Raw genomic sequence first — 25,729 nt, 5'->3', positions numbered from 1 at the left:
AAGTATGAAGAGAAACAGAAAGAATTCAGCACTTCTTTGAATAAACTGAAGAATGAGTTGGCAGAAAAGACACAACAATGCCCAATTTTCCAGGAGGCAGCAAACTGATACAAAAAAGAGACAGAAGAGCTGAAAAATCAGCTAAAAATGGCCAAAGAGGCTTTGGAAGCAAAAGTCGCAGAATTTTGCAAGAAGCAGACAGGTTAAATTTTGGGAGACTCGACCATTGAGCTCAGACAAGTTGAGCTTGCTTCTGAGAGAAGTCTGGCCAATAGTGAAGCCAAAAAGAAGGCTGGGATTAAAGTCTGCACTAAAAAGATGAAAGCACGTAGAAAGAAGATACAGAAATACTAATAGAGTTTTAATTCTGGCAGCATACGAATACACTTTTGTACATAGGCCTGGCAATCAAATCACAAACACTGATGCCCTTAGTCATTTGCCTTTACAAGAAAATGATGAGCACGTCCCAGTTGCACAGGAGCTTGTTTTACTGTTAAATTTCTTAGATTCCTCGTCGGTATGTGCTCAACAGGTCAGAGACTGCACAAGTCGGGACTCAATCTTATCTCACGTACAAGAACAAGTGCTGCATGTTTGGTCACAGGAGCCCAAATCTGATGAAATAAAACTGTACTTCAACAAAAGACATGAAATAACCAGCCAGGAAGACATCTTATTGTGGGGAGCACGAGTGATAGTTCCTCCAAAGGGAAACGAGCCACTTTCAATTGAACTGCATAGCACACATCCAGGAATTTCCCAAATGAAGACCACAGCACACAGCTATCTATGGTGGCCTGGGATGGATGGCGAAATAGAGAGTTTAGTAAAGCACTGTGTGCAGTCATCAACTGTAAAAGTTGCCAGTGACAGCTCCATGAGAGTGGCCAGGTAGACCCCCAGTACGTTTACATATTCACTGGGCAGAATCTTCGACTTGGCAAGTTGGGGTGGGGCCCGCTCGCCTAGGCATAAAATGACGTGTGGTGACGTTGGTCGTGCGTCCCGACATCATCGTGCACCATTCAGGTTTTCGGTTCGGCAGGTGCACACCCGAGTCGGCTGCGTGACTGCCGAACTGTCAAAGGCCTTTTAAGGCTAGTTAACTATCAATTAAAACAATAAACTGAGCTGCTCATCCAACCTTAGGTTGGCGAGCAGGGGAAGAACACAGGCAGCCTTTGCATTTTTCATGGAACCTCATCCACAGGTGGGATGAGGTTTCATGAAGGTTTTTAAAGGTTTGAAAATTTTTTAAATAAAATTCATAGACATGTCCCAGCTTAAGTGACAGTTTCACATGAGGGGACATGTCCTAAAAAAATGTTTCTTCCTTTATTAAAATTTTTTAAACTTAAGCTAATCTTGCTGAGGCAGTTCGCTGACTCAGGGAGACCTCTGCGCTCTTTCACACGCATGTGCAAAAGAGCGCAAGCCCCGACTCAGCCAACCACCCCGCGTCCCCCACCCACCCGCACAGGGAGCACTCAGTACTTCCGGGCACATGCCACGCTGGGTGGGCCCTAATTGGCCCGCCCACGTAAAATGGCGGCGGCCAGCCGATCGTGGGCGGTGATCGGCTGTGTGCGTGCCTGCTCCCACACAACCCTGGGGAGAAAATTCCCCCACTAAGTTGGACCTTGGCTGGGAACAATGTTTCTGCTCATTGTTGATGCCCATTTAAAATGGTTGGACATATATGAGGTGAAGTCGCCAACATTGCCGGTGCAATTGAGAAACTATGTCAAAGTTTTGCCATTAACGGACTATCAGAGGTAGTCCTTTCTGATAACGGCACAGCATTTACGAATGCTGAGTTTCAGAGGTTTATCAGCCTCAACGGTATCACTCATGTGAACACTGCACTGTAGCACCCTTCCTCAAATGGACTGGCTGAAAGGGTGGTTCAAACATTCAAGGCAGATATGAAGAACCTAACTGGAGATTCCTTAGCAACAAAGATAGCATGCTTTCTTCTTCATTATGGGACCACCCCTCAATAACAGGTGTCACACCTGCTGAGTTATTGATGAAACACTGTCTCAGGATGAGATTGAGCTTAATAATGCTGAATTTAGAAGGGAAGGTGGACAGAAGTCAGAGAAGTCAGAAAACTGGACATGGCTGGCATAGTCGTGAGAGGAAATTTACCGTGGGAGAGACAGTACACTTGAAGAACTTCGGAGAAGGACCAAAGTGGTTACCGGGTGAAATAAGTGCAGTGACTGGACCTCTATCTTACCACAAAGAGGTGGAAGGCCAGGTCATCCGGAAATATGTGGACCATCTAAGGAAGAGGGAGATAAATCACCAAGATTTGGTTCCACCAGTGATCATGACTGGGTCTGCATTTCTTGTTGAGGATATTCAACCCAGGACTGACATGTCTGATAAAAGCAAAATACTGCAGATGCTGAAAACCTGAAACAGAAACAAAAATAGCTGGAAAAACTCAGCAGCCCTTACAGCATCTGTGGAGAGAAAGACAGAACTAACATTTCGAGTCCATATGACTCTTCATCAGAACATGTCTGTTGTCCCTGTAAGAGTTGAGGATACAGAAATGAAAGTGCCACCAAAGCACCTGATGTTCAGGCAACTCCGGAAAAAAGAGGTTCTTGATAAAGAATCTGAAACTGTGGAGCTGAGATGTTCCACACTTATCAGGAAACCACCTGAAAGACTGAGCTTGGAAATTCCTTACCCAGTGTAAATATTATATTGCCTTGAAAAATATGTACTTGTAAATCTAACATGTATAATCGAGTTAAAGGGAGAAGAATGTAGTAATTATGGTTTATTTAGTGTGTAACGTACCTTTAAGAATAATGCTTATTAAGGAAGTTCGCATGATCTGGAGTAACCAATAGGGGAGTAGCGTGGGCTACTTTGGCTGTCAGTTGTAAAGATAGAGTTGGAGTTGAAAGCACACGTGTAGTTGCTGCTGAGTATATTATAAATAAACTTAATGTTTCCACTGAATAAGTGGCTGCAGATCAATTCTATCAATAGTAGCAATTTGTAGCTATAGTACTAATAGTAGCAACTCACAATAGTAATTAATCCCCATTTGGAATGCTCAGATCTGATTTTATATTTGCTTTCCCCCTCTGTGTAATTCTGTAGTAATTTGCAGTCATGATAGTCCTTTGACAAGCTTGCCATGCTGTTCACCAGTCTTTTGTTTTTGGTAACCCATTTCAGACTGTACACCAAGAGTTCAGAATTGTGGAAACAATAGATGAACATTTCACTTTCTATCTGCTAACTGACACCTATTCATTCAAATTAGCACCTCGAGGAAAATGCTCCCTGAAATGACCATTCATTTCCAGCTGATTAATTGTGTCTGGTATGAGATGTCCTTCAATTTATGGATATGAATCTGGTCCAATATTTTTCAGGATTACCAACATGTCAGATTTTTAATTTCTTTTGTCAAATTTATGACATATTTGTATAACACAACAAATCGGATTTTTAATGAGATTAATTCAGCAAATGATGCGTTTGACTTGGAACAATCAATGAATCAATGTTGGCACTTATAAACGTTCTCTTAAAGAAACCTTTCTCTGCCTCTAGTTATTACTATTCATACCTATATATTTGTTTTTCTTATTTCACTTCTTTCTTATTTTGCTTTTTGTTTCTTTTCTTTATTTCTGTAACAATGGGAAGTGATCAGAGGAATATGAACTCCTCCTCGGTTCCTGACATATCGCCCAAATCTAGGGTTGTTATTGGTTATGGCTTTTTCTATAACTGGTTTTCAATGTCTTTACGAATTCTCTCTGTACTGGCAGAACATATTAAAAAAACAAAATATTTTTATATAGCGCCTTTAATGTAATGAAACATTCCAAGGCATGTCACAGAAGCATAATAAAACAAACTATAACACCAGGCCACACAAGGAGATATTAGAGCAGGTGGCCAAAAGCTTCATCAAGGAGATATGTTTTAAGGAGTGACTTAAAGGAGGAAAGTAAGGTTGAGAAGTGCAGGGAGGGTATCCCACAGCTTGGGACCTAGGCAACTGAACGCATGGACACCAAAAGTAGAGAAATTATAATGCACAAGAGGCCAGAATTGGGGGAGCGCAGATATATCAGAGAATTGTGGTTTTGGAGGAGGTTACAAAGGGGCAAAGCTATGGGGGGGATTTGTAAGAAGGATGAGGATTTTAAAAACAAGATGTTGCATGACCAGTGTAGGTCAGCAAACACAGAGTGATAGGTGCTGTGGGTTAAGACACAGGAAGTAGAGTTTTGGATGATCTCAAGTTTTTGGATGGTGCATATGAAAATATGAATTAGGAGCAGGAGTAGGCCACTATTATGTTCTACTGCGGGGTTGCTTTGCTCGCAAACCGGTTGCACGCTTATCTGTTGTCGGGCAAGTCAATAACAACATACTGCAAACGTAGAGACCAATATGAAATGAAGCACATGCTATTTAATTACACAGACAACAAAGCTCGAACATGATGTGTGCTGCTCCACCCAACCAGACCCTACTGTAGGCTAAGATTAACATGGCAGCCCACGCTATACAACTATTGAGTCTTCCAGTCATGTGGCAATCTGCTCACATTCCCTGAAAGGTGTATTACATCTCAGATTACAACATCCCTCCCCCTTTACTTGAAAGTACATTTTTCAATATATCAACTATTCACATGAATAAACGATTTACAAATTCAGTCTCTCAGTCTCTCAGGAGGATTTTTTGAACATGTTGACCGTCGTGGTTCTACGACTTTGGATGTTTTATCTGAGACCTCCCTCTCAAGAGTTAACTGTCCACAAGGCTCCCCAGTAGGAACCTGTAAGTTTGCCTCTTCGAATCTCTAAGGCTGAACACATCCTACAGGCACTTCCAAAGCAATAGGGGTTCCTTCTACCTGTGGTATAAACTTCAATGGGAATAATTGCACGTTCTTTTAGGCTCCATCGCATGCGGTCCTGCTGCCCCTCCCCTCCTAGTTCAGCAATATGAGAGGCAACTATCAGGCAGGTTCTGAGAATTAGGATAAAAGCAAAAAACTGCAGATGTTGGAAATCCAAGACAAAAACAAAAATACCTGGGAAAACTCAGCAGGTCTGACAGCATCTGCGGAGAGGAACACAGTTAACATTTCGAGTCCGTATGACTCTTCATCAGAACTAAGGAAAAGTAGAAAAGAGATGAAATATAAGCTGGTTTAAGGGGTGGGTGGGACAGGTAGAGCTGGATAGAGGGCCAGTGATAGGTGGGGATAGCCAAAAGATGTCAGAGACAAAAGGACAAAGAGGTGTTGAAGGCGGTGATATTATCTAAGGAATGTGATAATAGGCGACATTAAGGGTAGAAAGCAGGATGAGCAAGGTACAGATAGCCCTAGTGGGGGTGGGTGGGGGGAAGGGATTGAAATAGGCTAAAAGGTAGAGATAAAACAATGAATGGAAGTATATTTAAAAATAATGGAAATAGGTGGGAAAGGAGAAATCTATATAACTTATTGGAAAGATGGGAATCAAAAAGGGTTTGGGGATGGAGGAGAGGGTTCATGATCTAAAATTGTTGAACTCAATATTCAGTCCGGAAGGCTGTAAAGTGCCTATTCGGAAGATGAGGTGCTGTTCCTCCAATTTGCGTTGAGCTTCACTGGAACAATGCAGCAGGCCAAGGACGGACATCTGGGCATGAGAGCAGGGTGGAGTGTTGAAATGACAAGGGAGAGGGAGGTCTGGGGTAATGCTTGCGGACAGACTGAAGGTGTTCTGCAAAGCGGTCACCCAGTCTTCCTTTCAAAAACAGATCCTCTGACATGTCTTCCTTCTTCCTTAACCGAGGTTTTACACCCACGGTGGTTGGCAGGGCCCTCAACCGTGTCCGGCTCATCTCCCGTGCATCCGCCCTCACACCTTCCTCTCCCTCCCAGAACCATGATAGAGTCCCCCTTATTCTCACTTATCACCCCACCAGCCTCCGCATTCAAAGGATCATCTTCCGCCATTTCCGCCAACTCCAGCATGATGCCACCATAAAACACATCTTCCCTTCACCCCCCCGGCAGCATTCTGCATGGATCGTTCCCTCTGGGACACCCTGGTCCACTCCTCCATCACTCCCTACACCTCAACCCCCTCCCACGGCACCTTCCCAAGTAACCGCAAAAGGTGCAATACCTGCCCCTTTACTTCCTCTCTTCTCACTGTCCAAGGGCTCAAACACTCCTTTCAAAGTGGAGCAACATTTCACTTGCACATCCCTCAATTTAGTCTACTGCATTCGCTGCTCCCAATGCAGTTTCCTCTACATTGGAGAGACCAAATGCAGACTGGGTGATCGCTCTGTAAAACACCTTCGGTCTGTCCGCAAGCATGACCCAGACCTCCCTGTCGCTTGCCATTTCAACACTGCACCCTGCTCTCATGCCCACATGTCCATCCTTGGCCTGCTGCATTGTTCCATTGAGGCTCAATGCAAACTGGAGGAACAGCACCTCATCTTCCGACTGGGCACATTACAGCCTTCCGGACTGACTATTGAGTTCAACAATTTTAGATCATGAACTCTCATCTCCATCCCCACCCCCTTTCTGATCCCCCTTTTTCCAATAATTTATATAGATTTTTCTTTTCCCACTTATTTCCATGATTTTTAAATGTATTTCCATCCATTGTCTTATCTCTACCTTTTAGCCTATTTCAATCCCTTCCCCCACCCCACCCCCACTAGGGCTATCTGTACCTTGCTCATCCTGCTTTCTACCCTTAATGTCACCTATTATCACATTTGTTAGATAATATCACCACCTTCAACACCTCTTTGTCCTTTTGTCTCTGACATCTTTTGGCTATCTCCACCTATCACTGGCCCTCTATCCAGCTCTACCTGTCCCACTCCCCCTTAAACCAGCTTATATTCACCTCTTTTCTATTTTTCCTTAGTTCTGTTGAAGAGTCACACGGACTCGAAACGTTAACTGTGTTCCTATCCGCAGATGCTGTCAGACCTGCTGAGTTTTTCCACGTATTTTTGTTTTTGTCTGAGAATTAGGATGTTGGGCAAGGCTAAATGCAACACGGAATGATCAGCTGACTGTTGTGTAAAAAAAAAAAATTCCGGGGCCTTGTTAGTAATTCTGCTTTTTCTTTCACCGTGTTTTCTTCTGATGGGTTTTCTTCTTGGCAGCACTGACTTTAAACTCAGCTTTCTTTTCAATTTCCCTATTGGCCAGACTAGGCTCAGGTATGAGCTCAACTTGAGTGAACTCAGTGGTTGAGTCTTCCAGCATTTCCTCATCTGTCACCTCCTTTGGAAACTCAGGGGTCTCTATTTTTAAAACTTCTTGGCTTCCATGTAGCTGATTCTTCATATCTTACATTTCTTTTTTTATATTTGTTAGTTATTTCTTGTAGAATTAAGTATTATTGTGCTTTCTCAGCTAATTGATTTTTCATCTTAGCCAGAGATGTGCTGAATTCTCCATGTTCTTCCTCATACTTTTTTAGTGGTACAAATTGGGATTTGAGGGAATCTTGCAATATGCAAAAGTTCTTCAGCAGGTTTTTTTTTCTTTTTGGAGGTTACTGACTTCAACTCAAACTCTATCCTGAAGCATCCCTATGAGTTCCTTTTGTTGAGTCTTTATGTGCTCCTTTTTCCAAATGGCCACATTTCCTGCTTCTGGCTGAGATCTCAGTAGTCCCTCAAGATTGATAATTCTTAATCAGTTTCTCCTGAGGAGACTCGGTCCTCTCCCTACTATCATCATTAGGGGAAGATTAGCAGACTGGCTTCTATGTTGTTCTGGAACCTTGCATATATACCTTTTAATCATATGTCTTCACCAGTACGTCCTTAATCTAGCATCTGAGTTTTACAGCTTTAGTGTGTGGCCTCCTCCATTCAGATACTTAAACATGTGGTCCCTTTACTGTCGTGGATGTGCCTGTATCCACCTCCATTCAGATGGGTTTTCTGTTGACTTCTACTGTCATGTAGATTGGCTCTGTTTTACTCATTTTTAAGCTGTGTAGTGAGTAAATATCTGACTCTGTTTCTTCTGGTTCCTCCATTATATAAATTTCATGACTTCTGCCTTTTTGTTTGAAATTTTGTCTCAACCTGTCTTTACAATAACACATAATATGTCCATTTTGATGGCAGTAGAAACATTCGGTTCTTTTAAATTGTCATTCGTTTGTAGGTTCCACTTCTGTTATTATTAATGTGTAATGTTTAGTTAATGTTTAATATTTATCTGTTAAACCATTGCTTTTTGATGGTCTGTTAATGGCAGCTGTTTCCCTCCTTTTCGCAGAGTCCAGCACTTCCATGTCATTTCTAGCCAGGGCCTCTTTCCCGATGTGAAGGATGCTGCCATTTTATTTTCCCTTTGATTGCTTCTGAATCGCTGACTGCACTTTCTATTGTGAGCACCAACTCCAGGGCCTTGCTGAAATCTAAATCTGTTTCTGACAACAACCTTTTTTGAATGACGTCTTCGTCAATCCCACACACTAATTGGTCTCTTAACATGTCAATAATCATCATTCCATTCCCACAATGCCCTGTCAGTTGTTTTAAGGCTGCTATATAGCAAACGACTGTCTCTCCAAGAGCATGACACCTCAAATTGAATTTAAATCATTGCGATGTTACGGAGGGTTTTGGCTGAAAGTGGCTTTTCACAAGATTCACCAACTCATCAAAGCACTTGGAATCTGGGGCTTTGGGTGCCATTAGACTATGAATTAGGCCGAATGTTTTACTGCCACATGTCGATAAGAGTATCATCCACCTCTTCTCCTCCCCAGCTATGTCATTGGCCAAAAAGAAAAACGTGAGGCCTTCTGTATAATGTGACCAGACAGCAATGGTCTGATCAAACAGTTTGAAGTGGCCAAATTGTGGTATACTCGAGGGAGATAACTTTGATGACAATGGTGAGGGCTGTACTTACAATCGGTTTGCAGAGCACAGCTGAGTCACTTCAATTGAGTTTTCACAGCTTTCCTTGGTGTCGTTGACTGGTCATGCTTTATCCTCATCACCTGTTGTTATGTTCTACTGTGGGGTTGCTTTGCTCGTGAACTGGCTGCACACTTATCTGTTGGTGGGTGAATCGTAACAATATATTGCATACACAGAGACCAAATGAAATGAAGCACATGCTATTTATTTACACAGACAACAGGGCACGAACATGATATGTGCTTCTCCAACCAGACCCTTCTCTAGACTAAAATTAACATTGCAGCCCGCATGACAGAGCTATTGGGTCACACGGTCACATGGTCAACCTGCTCACATTCTCCTAAAGGAGTATTTCACCTCAGATTACCAGAGCCAGTGGGCCCCTCAAGCCTGCTCTGCCATTCAATAAGATCATGGCTGATATCATGGGTAGAATGTGAGGGTTTGAATGTCAGGCTGGAAGCTTATGTTGAGATCAAATCTGATGCCAAGGTTGCGAACAGACCGGCTTAATCTCACTCTGCTGTCAGGAAGAGGGATGAAGTCAGTAGCTCGGGAACAAAGCTTAGAGAGGGAACTAACAACAATGGCTTCAGTCTTCCTAATATTTAATTGGCAGAGATTTCAGTTTATCAGTACTGGATTCTGGATAAGCAGTGTGATAATTTAGAACAGTGGAGTAATTGAGAGGTGGTATGGAGATAGAGTTGGGTGTCATAAGTGTACATGTGAAACTAATGCTTATGTGCCTTCAGGTGATGTCACAGGGGGCAGCATGTAGTTGAGAAATAAGAGGGACCAAGGATAGATCCTTGGGGAACACAAGACGTAAGGTTACGGTAGCAGGGAGGGAAAATTTGACGTGGAACTTGGACTTATGGCTGGAATCATAGCCTAATTCCAATTCTGGATTTTGAAGATGGGTGTGTTGATAAAGCAGTTCTTACTGTGCAATTTTGTGCCAATAATGTGATTTGAGTATAAAAGCAAAGTATTGCAGATGCTGGAAATCTGAAATAAAAACCTAAAATGCTAGAAAACTCAGCAGGTTAGGCAGCATCCATGGAGAGAAACAGAGTTAATGTTTCAGGTCAATAATCCTTCATTAGAATACTTCATCAGAAGTGTGTTCTGAGTGTAGTGTCAGCAGGATTAAAATTCAAGGTCAGTGAATTAACACAGAATGATGGAACTCTTGGCATAAGGGCCAGGATACCTTGAAGAGTTGGCTTTCTAATGCTAGCAGATCCTAATGGACTGCTGTGCACCCCTACATCTATCCTACTGCTGAGGAAGGGTTGAAATGGCTAGAGCAAGGGCACATGTTAGCTTTGTTCTACTCACTCAAGCAACTTCAAAGGTCTTACTTTAGGAATTTCTGCAGTTAGGGCGGTGCCCTATGGCACTGAAAAATATCTACCAGATATGCGCAGCTTGGTTGAAACAAACTCTACCTGGTATGACAATGAAAGAATAGGAAGGCAGAGGAATAGTAGAAGGAATTTGGTGGGGACTAGGGAGAGTGGAAGTAACTAAAATGGGAAAAATGATAGGTATCATGACTGGGTGACAGGAAACAGAGCAGTCAGAAGAGGAGGAGTCAAGAGACAAGAACAAAAAATGGCAATGGCCATTCTAGACTTGGATCTGGAACAGCAGCCAAAATGTATGTATAAGTGGACAGAGAGTGAATTAAGAGGGAATTCAGATTACATATGAAAGGTGAGGAGAAGTTCTGAAGGGTGAGTGAAGTCATCAATCATGGACATCAAACAGAAAGCTGCTGATCAAAGTTCTTGCATTGTGGAATCCAGAGCAGGATGGCAATAAGAAGAAACAGATTGGAACAACTTCAACTGAGAATGCAGGTAGAGGGGCAGGTAGAGGGGCAGAAGCCGTAGAATGAAGGCAGAGGCCAGATAATAGAATAGAAGCAGCCCATCAGAGAATACAGTCTCTGCAGCTTCCTTTGCTTCTCAGAATTCTTTACCGTGCCTCCTATTTTATCATTGGCTGTAATTTATCTTCAAGAACTAAAAGGCACAGATTTAAAATAACTGGCAAAAGGGGTAAAAGTGGTGCAAGGAAACATTTTTTCACCCAGAGGGTGGTTGGAGTCTGGAACAAACTTCCTGAGAGGGTGGTGGGGGCAAGTTCAATTGAGGTATTCAAAAGGGAATTGGATTGCTACCTGAAAAGAAAGCATGTGCAAGGTTATGGGAACGAGGCAGGGGAGTTGGACTAGGTAGAATGCTCTTTCACAGAGTCAGAGCAGCCTTGATGGGCTGAATGGCCTCCTTCTGCACTATGGAGGTTCTATAATACTGTGAAGTTTAGACACCACTCCGAACCATCTACTCTTACTATACATAATGAAAAGAAGCAGTTGCAGAGGGAAACACCGTGGACTATCACACCCACTTTCAACCACCGTGAAGCTTTTCTTAATTCCTGCTCTCCGATTCTTTTCCCTTCTAATCATTCTTTCATCCATTTTGTCACCCGATGTGCAATTCCATACTTTTAATCTTCCCGAATTGTTTTCCTGTATAATACCGTGTCAAAGACTTTCTAAAAGTCCATATACACTACATCCACATTGATTAATTGCACAAGAGGGCAGAAAGTTAAAGTAATCAAAGAAGAAAGAACTTGCAGCTATATAGTGTATTTAATATCGGACAACATACCAAAGCATTTCACAACCAGTAAATGACTTTTATGTACTCACTGTTGTGTAGGCAAATGCAGAACAAGGTCCCACAAAGAACAGTGAAACAAATGACTGTGCAATCTTTTATTTTAGTTTGGTTGAGAGGTGAATGGTTTCAAGGCACCAGGAGAATTTCCTGGTCTTCAAACAATTCCATGAGGTCTCTTCCACATTTCTGGTTTTCTAACAGATTATTGGGACGTATCCCGAACCCCATTTTTTGTTCCTGTTTCGAGAGGAAAATTTCCTCTCCTCAATAACGTACTGCAGTATCAGCCTTGACTACATTCTTCGGCCTTGGGATAAGTGATTAAACCCGTGATCTTCCAGCTTAGTACTACCAGTTTATAAACCAAAATTAGACATAATTTCCAAACCAAAAGGGAGAAAGTGTATCCCTTTAAGGGTGAACCTTTGGCTCACTTTTCAACAGCTGCTATAAATGAATAAATACTATAAACCCCATGATCATTGGCTGCTTTCTTCTTCCCAATGGCTATGGTAGCATCCCATAATTACTTGTGCAACACCATTTCTGATCCTTCAAAGCAAGTGTTAAGAGTATCCTTACCTGGGAAAAAATTGGCACATGTGTTTGCTTCATCACACCAAGTTGTTGAACAACACCTGCCAGCTAATTTCTGAAGTTGCATTTAAACTTCAGAAGGTAGACCTCAAAATTAAACTCTGAAGTACTAGCCCATTGCAGAATAAATGCACTTGTCTGAAATGCGATTATTATTTAAGGAGGTGTTACCCTGTTTGTGTTAAATGAGTTGAACCGCTTTGTTAAAACAACAGAGGAATTCTATACTGGTGCATTAAGCATTGCTACACTATTATTCCACAGCATCCAGGACCTAGAGGTTTACATGCCTGCTTTTCTGAAACACCACTTAGGAGAAGGAAAAGAGCATAAGAACATAAGGAATAGGAGCAGGAGTAGGCTATTTGGTCCTTCGAGTCTGCTCTGCAATAAGATCATGGCTGACCCTCTACTTCAGCTACACCATCCTGCACTACCCCCATATCCCTTAATTCTCTTAGGGTGGAATTGTCCCAGATTTGACCTAGTGCAGTAGTGGGCAGATAAAACGTTGTTTCACAATGGTGGGTTTTCACGCTGTATCATCCCAAACTCGCCACATTATTTATGCATTTCTGGGAAACATGCCCTTTCCATGGCATGTGGGCTCTGATTCACCTGCTTGCTATCACCTTGATGCTTCTTCACACCAGGAGCCATATTTAAAGTCCAGCTGTGCACACACATCTCAGTGCATCCAGCCCATGACTGCTGCAGGGAAGATGTCCACGAAAAGCAAAAAGGCTGCAGCCCCCATGTTTAGCAGCACGTCACTGGAGTGCCTTTTGTTTACTGTGGAGGCCCGCTGTAGAATGTCGTCTACCCTGGCTCTGGCGGCAGGATGGGCAGCGGTGTGACCAATGAGGCTTGGGAGGCGTTGGTCAGCATCAATGCACTGCAAAAGAGTACAGCCACCCAGTGCCTCTACATGACAAGTGCTCTCAACCATTCCACTAGGTTAACTCACGCTTCTCATCACTCTCAACTCACACACTCACAAATCCATCACACATCCACAGAGACCTCACACCTCAAGGGACAACACCACTAACTCACACATACACCCTCACATCTCCATCTCGAGCTCACATCCTCATTCCTGTCCAAGGTGCCGCTCACCATACAAACGTTCTACGCAGTGCCATGTGTCCTGTTCACACTCTCTCCATCTGTTTTCATGCAGGAGAAGCCAGCTTAGATCAGCAGGGAGAGGACCCAGATCAGGGGTGGAGTGGCCCACATTAGGCTCCTCAGTCACAATGAGGAGCATGCCATCAAACTGGCTGATGAGGACGTGGACCTTGCCTGTGGTGACAGTGAGGTCGGCGGTGAACACCCACCTGAGGATCCTGCACCACATCATCCCTCTCTCAATGCAATTGTGAGTGTTCTTTGTCCTGCTTTTGACTCTGCTGCCATGCATTAATTATCTCTACTTTGGTTCACAGGCAGCTCTGCCAAGTGACTGACACCCTTAGCCAGCCAGTCCCTCAGCTCCATCCACATCCTCACCTGCAGCCAAGAGGACTCCTCCTTCATTGAAGAGGTGGAAATAAGCAGCCTGGAAGACCTATCACCACAGAGGGAGCAGCTGGCCCATGAGTGATTTTGGAGGGAAAAGGCAGGGTCTTTCGGAGCCTCATGCAAGCACTCTCCCATGCGTGCGGATCCTTCAAGTTTCACACACATCTAAATGCTCTGAGCATTTAGAATGCTGCCTGCTGAGGGTGACTTTCAGTTAGAAGCAAAATACTGTGGATGCTGAAAACCTGAAACAAAAATAGAAGTTGCTGGAAAAATTCAGCAGGTCAAATAGCTTCTGTGGAGAGAAAGACAAAGTTAACATTTCGAATCCATATGACTCTTCTTCAGAGCGGGCTCGAAAGGTTAACTCTGTCTTTCTCTCCACAGATGCTGTTAGACCTGCTGAGTTTTTCCAGCATTTTCTGTTTTTGTTTTGCTTTGAGTTGTCCTCCCAAGCTGATCTGCATCTCCACCCATCCACTGATTATATTCCATGCAGCACATGATCTCATCCACCACTACTCTCGTCTCACTTTCTATTTGGACAGCATGGTCTTGATTTGATTTTTCGTGTGTTCCCCCATCTTTTCCCCTCTGACAGTTACCTGTTTCCTTTCCCCCATCACAGCTGACCCCCTCGGCATCATCTTCCACCCCCCTCTGTTATCTACCAACCACAGCTCTTTTCCTTCAGGGATGTCCAGGTGAATGTGTACGTTCCCTTCCTACCTGAAAATCCCACCTCCATCCACATTCACCTCCCTGGCTTCTCCTTCCCACCCCCAGGGTCCATGCCTGCCTCCAGGTCCCCACCAACTACCCCTGCCATCCCTTCTATCACTAACATCTAACCCTCACCCTACAGCCTCATTCTCCCCTCAGTCATTTTCACCTTTCCTCCATACTACGCCCACCCTCAGTTCAGTCCCCAGGAGGCAGACATGGGCTCTCATGCATATTCACCTACACATTCCTTCCTCTGCACCCCTTCACCCTTCCGCAGTCCTTCCCCACCTGGAACCCTTTCCCCCTCAGAACCCCTTCCCCCCACTGCACCCATTCCCCGCCCCCCCGAGAACTCCTCCCCTCCCGCAGTCCTCCCAACCCCCCAGACACCCTGCCCACATAGCACCCCTCCTTTCTGACTCCTTTCTCCACCCATACCTCTTCTGCCACCATTATTTCTCGCCCCCCCCGACTCCTTCCTCTAGCCTCATTTCTTTCTTCAGCCTTATTCGTTCTCCCTTCCTGACTCCTTTCTCCACTCTTACTTCTTCCTCAACCCTTAATCCCTCCTCTCTCCACATCCCTTCCTCCCCCGGACACTCTCTCCTTTCCGGATTCCTTCCTTTGCACTTTTTGCCCCCCCCCACCCCCCCTTAGACCCACATCCCGAGTTGCAGCCTTCTCCCCTGTTGCCCCCCCACAACCTTCCCCATTCTGACCCCTTCATTCCCCCCAACCTCACCCCTCCCGACCCCTTCATTTCCCCCAATCTCACCCCATCCTGACACATCCATTTCCCCTTTCCTAATATCAGCCCCCTCCCCAACACCTCTTCCTCTCCCAGCCAATCTTAGGTCTTCCTCTCCCACCCCCTCGACCATCACCCATTGTGATCATCAGCAGTTACTTGCCACATGATTCCTAGCCTCTGGCTTGGTCTTGTAGTCACAGTATTTATATGGCTAGTCCAGTTCAGTTTCTGGTCAATGGTAACCCCCCAGGATGTTGATAGTGGGGGATTCAGTGATGGTAATGCCATTGAACATCAAGGGGCAATTGTTGGATTCTCTCATGTTGGAGATGGTCATTGCCTGACACTTGTGTGGCATGAATGTTACTTGCCACTTGTCAGCCAAGCCTGGATATTGTCCAGGTCTTGCTGCATTCCGATATGAACTGCTTTAGTATCTGAGGAGTCGCAAATGGTGCTGAACATTGTGCAATCATCAGTGAACATCCCCACTTCTGACGTTATGATGGAAGGAAGGTCATTGATGAAGCAGTTGAAGATGGTTGGGCCTAGGACACTACCCTGAGGAACTCCTGCAGTGATATCCTGGAGCTGAGATGACTGACCTCCAACAACCACAACCATCTTCCTTTTATGCTAGATATGACTCTAACCAGTGGAGAGTTTTCCCCCTGATTCCCATTAACTCCAGTTTTGCTAGGGCTCCTTGATGCCACACTCAGTAAATGCTGCCTTGATGTCAAGGACAGTCATTCTCACCTCACTTGGGAGTTCAGCTCTTTTGTCTATGTTTGAACCAAGGCGGAGTGGCTTTGGTGGAACCCAAGCTGAGTAGGTTATTGCTAAGCAAGTGCTGCTTGATAGCACTGTTGATGATCCCTTCCATTACTTTACTGATGATGGAGGGTAGACTGATGGAGTGGTAATTGGTCGGGTTGGATTTGTCCTGTTTTTTGTGTATAGGACATACCTGGGCAATTTTTCACATAGCCGGGTAGATGCCAGTATTGTAGCTGTACTGGAACAGCTTGCCTAGGGGCGCGGCAAGTTCTGGAGCAAATGTCTTCAGTACTATTGCCGGAATATTGTCAGTACCCATAGCCTTTGCAGTATCCAGTGCCTGATATCACCAGGAGTGAATCGAATTGGCTGAAGACTGGCATCTGTGATGTAGGGGACCTCTGGAGGAGGCCGAGATGGATCATCCACTCAGCACTTCTGGCTGAAGATTGTTGCAAATGTTTCAGCCTTATCTTTTGCACTGATGTGCTGGGCTCCTCCATCATTGAGGATGGGATATTTGTGGAGCCTCCTCCTCCAGTGAGTTGTTTGATTGTCCACCACCATTCACGATTGGATGTGGCAGGACTGCAGAGCTTAGATCTGATCCGTAGGTTGTAGGATCACTTAGCCTTGTCAATCACTTGCTGCTTATGCTGTTTGGCATGCAAGTAGTCCTGTATTATAGTTTCACCAGGTTGACACCTCATTTTTAGATATGCCTGGTGCTGCTCCTGGCATGCTCTCCTGCACTCTTCATTGAACCAGGGTTGATCCCCTGGCTTGATGGTAATGGTAGAATATGCAGGGCCATGAGGCATAGATTGAGTACAATTCTGCTGCTGTGGATGGCGCACAGTACCTCATGGATGCCCAGTCTTGAGTTGCTAGATCTGTTTGAAATCTATCCCATTTAGCACAGTGGTAGTGCCAACAACATGATGGAGGGTATTCTCAATCTGAAGGCGGGACTTTGTCTCCACAATGGTCACTCCATTAGGACTCAGCCAACTTGTTCAATAGTGGTACAACTGAGCTTCTGTTGGTGATGGACATTGAAGTCCCCCACCTAGAGTACATTCTGCGTCCTTGCCACCCTCAGTGCTTCCTCCAAGTGGTGTTCAACATGGAGGAGCACTGATTGATCAGCTGAGGGAGGGTGGTACGTGGTAATCAGCAGGAGATTTCCCTTGCCCATGTTTGACCTAATGCCATGAGACTTCATGGGGTCCAGAGTCGATGTTGAGGACTCCCAGGACAATTCCCTTCCGACTGTATATCATTGTGCTGCCACCTCCGCTGGGCCTGTCCTGCCGGTGAGACAGATGGTGATAGTGGTGTCTGGGACGTTATCTATCAGCTATGATTCTGTGAGGATGACTATTTCAGGCTGTTGCTTGACTAGTCTATGAGACAGCTCTCCCAATTTTGGCACTAGTCCCCAGATGTTAATAAGGAGGACTTTGCAGGGTCAACAGGGCTGTGACAGCTGTTGTCGTTTCCGGTGTCTAGGTCGGCGTCGAGTGGTCCATCAGTTTTGATTCCTTTTTTGTGACTTTGTAGCGATTTGATACAACTGAGTGGCTTGCTAGGCCATTTCAGAGGGCACTTAAGAGTCAAATTCATTGCTGTAGGTCTGGAGTCACATGTAGGCCAGGACAGGGAAGGACGACAGATTTCCTTCCCTTCCCTAAAAGGGCATTAGTGAACCAGATGGGTTTTTACAACAATCAGCAATGGTTTCATGGTCATCATTAGACTTTTAATTCCAGATTTTTATTGAGTTCAAGTTCTACTTGCTGTGGCAGGTGTCTAACCCGGGTCCCCAGGGTATTACCTTGTGTCTCTGGCTTACTAGCCTCGCGACAATACCACTACACTATCACCTCCCCATCTACCACTTTAAACATTCACTCCCTCCACCACTGGAACACAGTGGCAAAATTAACAAAATGTACTGCAGCAAGTAGCCAATCCTCCTCCAGTAGCACCTTCCAAATCCACAACCCCTAAAACCTAGAAGAGAACTTCTGGTGCATTGCAACACCACCATCTGCACATTCTATCCCAAGCCGCACACCATCCTGACTTGGTACCATGTCACCATTTCTTCATTGTCACTAGATAAGAGTCCTGGAATTCCCTCCCTCACAGCACTGTGATGTACCTACACAACATAGACTTAAGTGGCTCAACACCACTTTTTCAAAAGTATTAGGGATGGGCAATAAATGCTGGCCTTACCTGAGACACAGGTAAATGAAAATAAATGAAAATAAAGAAAACTTGCCACCCACACTCAGTCTTGTCAATGCCGGTGCAACCACTAGACAAACTAGGCAGTAGCCTAAAGCGGCAAAGTTTGGGGGGTGGTTGGGGGCAGCAAAAAACTGAATGAACTCTTCATGAAACTACATTAGTAAACAAACAGGTTTCAGCAGTGAGAATGAAAGGTCTACATCTACTGATATACATCCACATATACTGACACACATATAACAGAGGATTTCCCACTCATTGGGTGGGCACAGTGGGGGGGCCTGGGACCAGCCGCACAACAGTCCACCACCCACGATTGAACCCCAACTGCGATTTCACGCTGACTGGCCAATTAACGGCCAGCCAGCTTGAAACATGCTCTGATAACCTCAGTGCTGCCGGGCTGGGGACTGGAGGGGCGTGAGCGCTGATGTGTGCGTGCGGGTGTGCTCATGAAAGCTCCCTAAAGGCACAGAGCTGTTAAGATTTTTAACATTAAAAATAAAGTTTTCAAAGAAAAAGGAAACCATGTCCATTCATGTTAGCCTGTCATATGAGAAAGGACATATTAAAAATGAGTTTTAAAAATTTTCACTTTAATTTTAATTAACATTGGAAACTTCATCCCATCTGTGGCTGAGGTTTCCTCAAAAATCCAAAGGCCGCTCAGCCTATTCACCACCCCCCCCCCCCGCAACCAAACATAAGGTTGGACAGGCAGGGAAAAATTCAGTTCAATGAATTGATTAATGGACTTAACAGCCCTCTTAATTGTCAGCAGGAGTGCTGCCGACTCTCAAGCGCATCCGCCTACTGAAATATCGCACGAGTGCACGATGACGTCAGGACTCTCGCCTGATATCATTGCAAATTAGTTTACGCTCGTGCTTGTCGGGCATGCGACCGCACACCAAGCTGAAAATCTTGGCCTTAGATTTCCATGTATTTACATTGCAGCCTTCCCCAAAATTTCAAATTATACTCCTCATTCTGTTAAAGTGAAAGTTTTACAAAGTTGTACACTACATGACTTTTCCAAAAGTGTGAACCAATAAATAATATAATTATATTATAGTAGTAAGTTTAATCTAGCCCATACTATCGTAATGATTATCGATTCTGTAATTTGTGCATAAAATTTTCTAGTAGCTGTTGCAGGAATGCAAGGTTTTACATTGTGTGAGACATATTACATTTCTTCTGGTACACATTCTGTGAAAATTGTAGAATAATGAGAATGTACAATCAGAATCATAATCTCTTTTTTCATGTAGAATAAATTTGTAAATATAAATTTTTATTCATACTAATGTACAATATTCATTTTTGAAAGTTAATTGGGAGGTGGGGTGGGGGCGCAAAGCTGAAGGTTCACCTTGGGTGCCTCATACTCTTGCAGTCTATTGGGTCTAGTCTACATGTGACTCCAATCCCATTTCTTTGTTGACTATAATGCCCCCAGGATAAGTGATAAGTAGTAATTGCTTCCTTACCAATGTTAGCTTTAATAAGTGATTGCTTGCTCCCCTAGTTACTTGAGAATTCTATTTACTTTGTCTGCAAATACTACTTTAGTAAATATATTAGAATTATAAAATGGGTGAGTGGGAAGTAACAATTGAACCATTTGGCTTTATAATCTGCCTTAACCATACTCCACAGTTAATGATCCTGTTCATTCATATATTAGATGATGTTTTAAACAGTCACTTAGTAGAGTAATCCACCAGAGGAAGTGAAGCAATGCAATCAAAATTTGGTTACCTGTCCCATCTGTCATGAAAATTCAGAATCGCTCAATGGAGTTCAGCTTCAGAGATTGTGATGACCGCTTTAACTGACAGCTTTCCTTCCTGTCATGGTCAATCTTGATTCATAGTTAAAATCCATGGAGCATTTCTTTCCTCCCTTTGATTTTAATGAGATGAGGTGTAATAATCAGTAAAAAATAAGGCTGCTAGCTCAGATTAAAGCTATTCTGGGAGATTTCATTCCCCCCAAACATAATAATTGATTGTCCTTTGACCTGTCATTTCAAACCCGGGCACACTGAAGTCATCATTTTTCATTCTAGTGTGAATCTGATTACTCAAGTCTCCGGCGGAGATCTAAGTTTAGCTTGAGGCCTTTTTAATCAATGCTATTTTTCTAGCCCAGCAACAAAGCAGGAAACTAGAAGTAGAATCACTCCTTTTAACTCAAATGAGTCTTGGCCTTGGCCTATCTTAGGACTTTTTTTTCAGCCGGGGTCCAGGGAACTGCTTCTAGGCTGGGCTGGACTCATGCTACAGTGAACCATGGGTATGAATTTTCTAGAAAATTCGAGGGTGTGGACTGGTGGTTTCCAGCCAAGAGTAGTTGAAAGTTCAGACAGTTGCCCAGCTCTATTACTCACTCCTTTACCTCCTGGCTGGGGCTGGTATCTTCATTAATTTTGTCAAATTTAAAGAAAAAATATATAAATGTACAAAGAGGGATGGCAGGACCGAAGATTGGACAGAATATAAAAAACAGCAAAGAATGACTAAATGATTAATGAGAGAAAAATTTGAGTACGTGAGAAAGCTAGCTTGAAATTTATAGATGGATAGAAAGAGTTTCTAAAGATAATTAAATAAGAAAAGAGTTAACAAAGTGGGCATTGGTCCTATAGAAAGTGAGCTTGGGGAATTCATAATGGAAAATAAGGAGATGACAGATTGAAATGAGCAGGTATTTTGCATTGGGTCTTCACTATAGAGGATACCAAGTACCATAAATAGCTGTAAATCAGGAATTGAAAGGGAGAGAGGAACTCAGGAAAATTACATTCATCAGGGAAGTGGTACTTAGCAAATTGTTGGGGCTGCGAGCTGACAGATCCCTGGGTCCTAATAGATTTCATCCTAGACTCTTAAAGGAAGTGGCTAGTGAGATAGTTGATGCATTGGTTTTAACTTTCCAAAATTCCCTGGAATTGGGGAAGGTGCCATTAGATTGGAAAATAGCAAATGTAACTCCTTAATTCATAAAGGAAGGGGGACAGAAAGCAGGAAACTATAGACCAGTTAGTTTAACATCTGTGTAGGAAAATGTTAGAAGCCATTATTAAAGACGTTATGGCAGGGCACTTAGAAAAATTCTAGACAATCAGGCAGAGTCAACATGGTTTTGTAAAAGGGAAATCATGTTTAGCCAATTTATTAGAGTCATTTGAAGGAGTCACATGTGCTGTGGGTAAAGGGGAACCAGTGGATGTACTGTACTCAGATTTCCAGAACGCATGTAATAAGGTGCCACATCAAAGGTTAGTGCAGAAAATAAAAAGTCATAGTGCAGGGGATAACATATTGGCATAGGTAGAAATTGGCTAGCTAGCAGGGAACAAAGGGTAGCCATAAGTGGGTCTTTTTTCTGGTTAGTGGGGTGTGATGAGTAGTGTGCCACAGGGACCAGTGCTGGAGCCTCAACTTCTTACAATTTGGATCAATTACTTGGATGAAGGGATCAATGGTATCATTGCTAACTTCGCTTATGATACAAAGATAGGTAGGAAGTAAGTTGTGAAGAGGACATAAGGAGGCTACAAAGGGACATAGGTTAAGTGAGAAGGCAAAGATCTGGCAAATGGGGCATAATGTGGACAAATATGAAATTGTCCATTTTGGTAGGAAGAATAAAAATGAAGCATATTATCTAAATGGTGAGAGATTGCAGAACTATGAAATTCAGAGGGATCTGGGTGTCTGTTATGATCCCAGCTGAAGTTACCACTGCACAAGCCTGATTCCAGAGTGGAACCCAGCTTGATAGATCCTAATTCTTAATTTATTTGTTTAGAAACGTGGAGAGTAGCTATTGAACAGAACCACAGGAGTCAGCAGATGAACTTTTAACATAGGAATAAAACATTTATTCAACAAGAAAGGATGAACTATATTACAATATTCCTTAACCCACAACTATACCTTTTACAAATATATACAGATTTGTAAGTATAACAAAAGTTACAAAAATTATCTTATACTCTAATGTTCATAGTAAGGACACACTCCATGTAAACCAATAAGCACCCTGTGGTCAGATATACCACACTCTGAAACCAAGTGACAGATGCCACCTCAACCAGATGCTATGGATCTCTCCTCAATTCCTCCCAGGCACTTTTCACTCCATGAGCCAACAGGTCTCACTGTAACAAAAACAAAAATACCTAGAAAAACTCAGCAGGCCTGGCAGTATCTGTGGAGAGGAGCACAGTTAATGTTTCGAGTCCGTATGACCTTTCAACAGAACTAAGGAAAAATAGAAAAAGGGTGAAATATAAGTTGGTTTAAGGGGTGGAGGGGGGGGTGGGGCAGGTAGAGCTGGATAGAGGCCAGTGATAGGTGGAGATAACCAAAAGATGTCACAGACAAAAGGACAAAGAGGTGTTGAAGGTGGTGATATTATCTAAAGGAATGTGCTAATTAAGGGTAGAAATCAGGACAAGCAAGGTACAGATAGCCCTAGTGGGGGTGGGGTGGGGTGGGGTGAAGGAATTGAAAAAGGCTAAAAGGTAGGGATAAAACAATGGATGGAAATACATTTAAAAATAATGGAAATAGGTGGGAAAGGAAAAATCTACATAAATTATTGTAAAAAACAAAAAGGAGGGGGAAAATCGAAAATGGGGTGGGGTTGGAGGAGACAGTCCATGATCTAAAATTGTTGAAGTCAATATTCAGTTCGGAAGGCTGTAAAGTACCTAGTTGGAAGATGAGGTGCTGTTCCTCCAGTTTGCGTTGAGCTTCACTGAAACAATGCAGCATGCCAAGGACGGACATGTGGGAATGAGAGCAGGGTGGAGTGTTGAAATGGCAAGCGAAAGAGAGGTCTGGGTAATGCTTGCGGACAGACTGAAGGTGTTCTGCAAAGCAGTCACCCAGTCTGCGTTTGGTCTCTCCAATGTAGAGGAAACTGCATTGGGAGCAACAAATGCAGTAGACTAAACTGAGGGAAGTGCAAGTGAAATGCTGCTTCACTTGAAATGAGTGTTTGGGCCCTTGGACGGTGAGGAGAGAGGAAGTGAAGGGGCAGGTGCTGCATCTTCTGCGGTTGTATGGGACGGTGCAGTGGGAGGGGGTTGAGGTGTAGGGGGTGATGGAGGAGTGGACCAGGGTGTCACGGAGGGAACGATCCCTACGGAATGCCGCCGGAGTTGGGGGGGGGGGTGTAAAGGGAAGATGTGTTTGGTGGTGGTATCATGCTGGAGTTGGTGGAAATGGCAGAGGATGATCCTTTGAATACAGATGCTGGTGCGGTGATAAGTGAGGACAAGGGCGACCCTATCATGTTTCTGGGAGGGAGGAGAAGGCGTGAGGGCGGATGCGCAGGAGATGGGCCAGACACGGTTGAGGGCCCTGTCAAAACCACAGTGGATGGAAAACCTCGGTTAAGGAATAAGGAGGACATGTCAGAGGAATTGTTTTTGAAAGTGGCATCAACAGAACAGATGCGACGGAGGCGAAGGAACTGAGAGAATGGGATGGAGTCCTTACAGGAAGCGGGGTGTGAGGAACTGTAGTCGAGGTAGCTATGGGAGTTGGTAGGCTTGTAATGGATATTGGTGGAAAGTCTATCACCAGAAACTGAGACAGAGAGGTCAAGGAAGGGAAGGGAAGTGTCAGAGATGGACCATGTGAAAATGATGGAGGGGTGGAAATTGGAAGCAAAATTAATAAATTTTTCCAGGTCCAGACGAGAGCATGAAGCAGCACCGAAGTAATCATCGATGTACCGGAGAAAGGATTGTGGGAGGGGGCCTGAGTAGGACTGGGACAAGGAACGTTCCACATACCCCATAAAGAGACAGGCATAGCTGGGGCCCATGCGGGTACCCATAGCCACACCTTTTATTTGGAGGAAGTGAGAGGAGTTTAAGGAGAAATTATTCAGTGTGAGAACAAGTTCAGCCAGATGTAGGAGAGTAGTGGTGGATGGGAATTGTGCGGGCCTCTGTTTGAAGAAGTGGAGAGCTATCAGACCATCCCGGTGGGGGATGGAGGTGTAGAGGGATTGGACGTCCATGGTGAAGAGGAGGCAGTTGGGGCCGGGGAACTGGAAATTGTTGATATGATGTAGGGTATCAGAGGAATCACGGACGTAGGTGGGAAGGGACTGGACAAGGGGAGAGAGAATGGAGTCAAGATAGCAAGAAATGGGTTCCATGGGGCAGGAACAGGCTGACACGATCAGTCTGCTGGGACAGTCCTGTTTGTGGATTTTGGGTACGAGGCAGAAGCAGGCCATCCGAGGTTGGGATACTATCAGGTTGGAAGCTGTGGAAGGAAGATCTCCAGAGGAGATGAGGTCAGTAACAGTCCTGGAAACAATGGCTTGATGTTCAGTGGTGGGGTCATGATCCAGGGAAAGTTAGGAGGAAGCATCTGTGAGTTGATGCTCAGCCTCTGCGAGGTAGAAGTCAGTGCGCTAGACAACAACAGCACCACCCTTGTCAGCGGGTTTGATGACAATGTCAGGGTTGGACCTGAGAGAACAGAGCGCAGTAGGTGCAGAGAGAGAGAGATTAGAATGGGTGAGAGGAGCAGAGAAATTGAGATGACTAATGTCACACCGACAGTTCTTAATGAAAAGATCAAGAGAAGGTAAGAATCCAGTGGGAGGGGTCCAGGTGGATTGAGAATATTGGAGGTAGGTAAAAGGATCCGTTTAACGGGGGAGGACTCCTGCCTAAAGAAGTGAGCATGGAGACAAAGGAGGTGGAAGAAGAGTTCAGCATCATGCCGAGCCCAAAATTCATTGAGATGAGGGTGTAAGGATATGAAATTAAGTCCTTTGCTGAGCACTGAACGTTCAGCGTCGGAGAGGGGAAGGTCGGGGGTATGTTGAATACATGGCCGGGCCTGGATTGGAAGATGGGATGGGGTCAGAGGGACAGGCAGGGGTGGAGGGTCCTGGATGGGTGTTGGTGTTGAAGAGTTGTTGGAGCTTGTGTTCCTTTGTACCTGAAAGAAAGAGACAAAGTTTCTTGTTGAGGCATCGAATGAGACGAAGACTAAAATGAAACTGGGGGCACGCGCAGCTTTGAAAAAGTGTGCGGCGGTGCTGCTGGAGGGAGAGGTCGAGGGTGTTCATATGGCGGCGCATGGCACTGATTGTGGATCTCAGAATGCGATGAGAACAGCAGTTCGAGGAATTTTGTATGTCCCGGAGATACCTGTAATCCTGGGTGGGTTCGAAACATGAGGGATGGAACTTCAGTTGAAATCCACGTGGGGTAAGTCGGAGATGGAGACAGTCACTGAGGAAGGAGATATGGCTGTGAAAGCGGGTTTTAGTAAACACCTTGTCAAACACCAGAAGAGAAATGGAAAGCAATGAAGGTGAACAAGGCAAAAGAGAGAAACGAAAATCGACGGAGAGAAGAGTAAAACTT

Source organism: Carcharodon carcharias, chromosome 1 (genome assembly GCF_017639515.1).
Source record: "Carcharodon carcharias isolate sCarCar2 chromosome 1, sCarCar2.pri, whole genome shotgun sequence".
Taxonomy (NCBI): Eukaryota; Metazoa; Chordata; class Chondrichthyes; order Lamniformes; family Lamnidae; genus Carcharodon; species Carcharodon carcharias.
This window is presented reverse-complemented; position numbering follows the sequence as displayed.